Here is a 5,158-nt window from a genome sequence, read left to right on the forward strand (position 1 = left end):
TTTGGAATAAATGATCTTGTCTCAAAAGCAGTCTCTACCATTTATCACATTGCAGCTGTAAATATCTGTTTAATCTTTTTTTAAAAGATTTTATTTATTTATTCAAGAGAGAGAATGAGAGATAGAGAGCACGAGAGGGAAGAGGGTCAGAGGGAGAAGCAGACTCCCCGGTGAGCAGGGAGCCCGATGTGGGACTCGATCCTGGGACTCCAGGATCATGACCTGAGCTGAAGGCAGTCGCTTAACCAACTGAGCTACCCAGGCGCCCTCTGTTTAATCTTTTTAAAAATTTTTATTTATTAATTTGAGAGAGAGAGAAAGAACAAGTGGTGGGAGAGGCACAGGGAGAGGGAGAAGCAGACTCCCTGATGAGCAGGGAGCCTAATGCTGGCTCTATCCCAGGCGCCTGAGATCATGACCTGAGCTGAAGTCAGATGCTTAATCAACTGAGCCATGCACCCCTATTTAATCTAAGTCCAGATTCTTCACTAGCACCAATGGATTCAGTGTTACCTGCCTTCCATGGTAACCCTGATGGTGTATTTCACACAATGGGCTTTCATTCAGTGCTTCTTTCATTTTCTCTTTTTCTTTTTATGTAGTCAATAAATATTAACATAATCCAGGTATCCATACATCTCCGGTCCTCAAGGGTCACGTTTTCCTTTAACGCCCAGTCAGAAATAATCTAAGTCTCCATCCTACCTAATCCAAGAAATCCAGTGTTTATCCTGATTCTACTCCTTGGGTTTTTCTGAGTATCGCTGAAGATGTGTACAACATTTCACAAATCTATTCTGGCTGCTCTTGTCACCTTAGCCAGCTATCTGGCACCAACTGTGGCTCTGATCCTCTGTAAATCTCCCTCACTGTTGTATAACTGTCTCCCCCAAGCTCTAGATCTTCATCCTTATACTGCCTTTTCCCAAATTTTGGCCCAGGACTATCTCTTTATTCCCTTAGCATGACAAAGACCAGGCTCTGACAAGATTATCATCAAGGCTTAGGGACACTAGAAAATGATTTTAATGTGGTGGGGGCGGGGAGGGGAGGAAGGGCGTACGTGCTCATTATGTTCTCATAATCTCCAGACCCAATCCTCCTTAAATGCCAGGCTTTCCTGTGTAGAAGCATAATGTGGGAATTGTGTAGTACCCCGTTAAACACAGACCTAGTGAATTGGAATACCTGAGTGGGAGGGGGCTGAGAAAGGTATATTTTAATAAGTTCTCTAGGAAGTATTTATAAAGTAGTTTCTCTGTTGGAATATTGGAAAGGAAATGTATGGGAACTTCCACCCTAGTGCCATGTTAGAGTCCAGTTTGCCTCCAACCATAAAGAATGATTTGATGATATCTCCCTGACTTGGAGTCTGAATCTCCAACTTCTCCAGGACAAGACTAAAGTAGCAAACAAACAAAATGAACAATAACACCGGGAGCAGCAATAACAAACTTTCCAAAGTCTCCCATTGAGAAAACTATTATTTGCTTACACAACATCCCATCTCCCTTCTTCTTCCTTCCTAATGAAACCCCATTTCATTAAGCAACAAATTGCTTGGCTTCTGATGATGAATCAGGATTGGTCCAAGTCAATTTTGACTATCCTGTCTCGTCTTTCTTAGCCTCTTTTACAGCTAGGGGTAGTCATATGACCCAATTCTAGTTAATTAAGATGTAAAGGGAAATTTGTGGGAGACAGTCACTAGAAAAACTTTTGCTTTCCTATCTTGAATATAGATGTGGTAATTGGATAACTGGATTTGTGGCAACCATCTCTGACTATGAGAAAAAGAAAATAAAATTATAGAAACATTGTCAGGCCACTAGACCAAAGTGAGCATTTGCCTACCCCCAGTCTTCTTATGATGGGAGAAAAATGAACCCCTATTTTTAAGCCACTGTAGCTTTTCTTTGTTCTATTTTATTTTGGTTACTGAAAATATTCCCAATCTCAGGCTATTCTCCCTGTAAAGATAATATCACTTCAATGCTAACTGCAATGATTGTTGCCTTTTATACTACCTGACCTATTTAGTCCATTGTTATTGTGATCATCTCCATTTCAGAAGATAATCTTGGCTTTATCAGAAATCTCATATTTTCCTCTTCAAATTGATGAAGAAATTTGTCTTTAAATCTTTGCTCTGAAAGTGGTTTGCTCTGCACCTCTGAAGAAAGAGGAAAAGGTGCTGTCAGTTTTGAAATAAATCTTTTCTCTTTACTATCTCACCTTCCTCTATACCTCACATATACAATCAATTCATAGTTTTAGACATCAAGCATCCTTTACACGACAAATATATGGTATGTAAAAATATTCACTGGCATTATCCAGTCTAACAAATTTTTCCATATTTGCAAAATATTTGCAAATCATATATCTGATAAGAGGTTACTATCCAAATATAAAAGGAATTCATACAACTCAATAGCAACAACAAAACAAAACAAAATGAAACAAAAATCCAATTAAAAATGGGCAGGGGAACTGAATAGTCATTTTTCCAAAGAAGACATACAAATGGCCAAAAGGGCATATGAAAAGGTACTCAAAGTCACTGATTGTCAGGGCAAATCAAATCAAATCCACAATAAGATACTATCTTACACCTATTAAGATGGCTGTTATAAAAAAAGAAATTAGATAAGTGTTGGTGAGGATGTGGAGAAAAGGGAACCCTGATCTACTGTTAGTGGGAATGTACATTACTGTAGCCATTATGGAAAACAGTATGGAGGTTCCTCAAAAAAATAAAAATAGAGCTACCATATAATCCAGCAATCCTTCTTTTACTTATATACTGAAAGAAGATTAAATCAGTACATTGAAGAGATATCCATTCTTTCATGTTTACTACATCATAATTCACAATAGCCAGGACATGGAAATACTCTAAGTGTCAGCTGATGGATGAATGGATAAAGAAGATGTGATATATAAAATGGTGTATTATTCAGCATTAAGAAAGGAGATCCTGTTATTTACAAAAACATGAATGAATTTGGTGATCATTATGCTAAGTAAAATAAGCCAAATGCAGAAAGAAAAATTATGCATGAAGAAGCAAACATGAGGGAAAGTGGTCTTCTTCAGGAAAGTGGTCACATGTAGTAGGATCCGTCGGCATTCCAGAAATCAGTCCCCTTAGGCAGGGTCCAAGCCAGAGCCAACACATATTAAATTACTTTAAAGAAGTGTTATAAAAAGTCTGTTTCAGGGAACATGATTTCCATGGTGCACTTTTGAAAGAAAGAAGAAGAAGAAGAAGAAGAAGAAGAAGAAGAAGAAGAAGAAGAAGAAGAAGAAGAAGAAGAAGAAGAAGAAGAAGAAGAAGAAGAGGAAGAAGAAAAGAAGAAAAGAAGAAAAGAAGAAGGAGAAGAAGAAGAAGAAAAGAAGAAGAAGAAGGAGGAGGAGGAGGAGGAGGAGGAGGAGGAAAGAAGGGGGGAGGAGGAGGAAGAGTTTTAAGAGCAAATAATGAGAGAAACATTGTCTACTGTATCTCAATTTTAGAGACTTTTTCCAGTCCCTCATATATTCCTGGCCACCACAGGGCCTTTAAACATATTCTTTTTACCTAGAAATCTCCTCCCCTTTCCTCCTCAACTAAACTTGTCTTTCCTTCTTGGTGTTATTATCTCTCCTGGTCTTCCCTGACCAGATTGAAATCTCCTCTTGTGCACACTTATAGCATTGTGTACCTCTCTAAAGCAGTACTACAATGATTATTTAATGTTTTATTTGTATAATTATGTGATAAATGTCTACCTTTCCCACTAGATTGTAAACTCTATGAGGACAAGAACTATGCCTGCTTGTACTCAACAGAGTATCTTTAGTTTTTAGTACATGGTAAGCCCTTAATAAATAACTGTTGATAGAATGAATGAATACAGGAAGCATATTTACATATCAATGGTTCAGAAATATTCTGTAGTAAAAAAAAAATCAAATAACTTTGCTTACCTGTAGATTGCCCACATTTGTTTGAACCAAGACCTGTTTTTTTTCATCCTACAGAATGAGGGTTCTAAAAAATATATGTTAAAAACCCTTTTCTAGAGCCACACATTTTTAATGTTTTAGAGTCTAAAGAAGTCTTAAATTTATCTAGTTTAGCCTATTCATTTAGCAGAGAAGGGAAATAAGCCACAATGATTTTGTGTCCTTCCTAAGATCACACAACTAGTTATTGGCAGATGAAAGACTAAAAATCAGCTCTTCTAATGTCTATCTAGTCCGGTGATCTCTCTGTGTCTTGTGTTACCTTCCTGAACCCAGAATTAGGTGAAATTCAGTTGTAAAACAGAGTAGAAAACAGAGTAGTAATTACAGGTTGTTAGGAATTTCATTTAGAGACATTAATTTCTCTTCAAGTTCACTAAGGCATTTATTTGTGACTAAGTCATGCAACATTTCTTTAGATTTAGTCATTTAACACTAATGATTCTAATGTTAAAACTGAAAACATTGCCATTGAATTTAATCCTTAGAGATGATATCTGTCAAGACTAAGAAATTTCAGTTTACACTTTTCAATATAACCTCCTTCTTTGATCTACTCTAATCTTTAACAATGATATAGTTCAAAGAAGATTCTGTACTTTCTTTGCTTGTCTTGTTATCCTTTTCCCCAGCAGTTCCTTACATTATGAAAATTTTTAGATAAAATTTGCCGGACCTCAATGAGTTCCTGACAAGTGGCATCAAGTTATTGAGTGGTCCATCAGTAGCACCACGGTGTTCTAAGAGAAGCTGATGTTGCTACTTCATTAGCCTTTCTTGGCTCTGGCAAGGGATTCTTACTTCACCAGGGACAAGTGCAAAGATTTATTTCAAAGACTTGGGCTGAGGAACTTTTGTTTCACAGTCATTCCCAGGAAGAAACTCAAGCTATCTTTATTATATCTCTTTTTTAATTTAAATTTTTATTTTTATTAACACATAATGTATTGTTTCAGGGGTACAGGTCTGTGATTCATCAGTCATATACAATACACAACACTCACCATAGCTCATATCCTCACCAATTTCCATCACCCAGATACCCCATCCCTCCCATATATATGTGTATATCTATCTATCTATCTATCTATCTATCTATCTATCTATCTATCTATCTATCTATATATCTTCTTTTTCCTTTCATCTGTCG

The sequence above is a fragment of the Eumetopias jubatus genome, unplaced genomic scaffold (assembly GCF_037043125.1).
Source record: "Eumetopias jubatus isolate StellerSeaLion01/CBP00866 unplaced genomic scaffold, mEumJub1_p1.0 scaffold_15, whole genome shotgun sequence".
In the NCBI taxonomy this organism is placed as follows: Eukaryota; Metazoa; Chordata; class Mammalia; order Carnivora; family Otariidae; genus Eumetopias; species Eumetopias jubatus.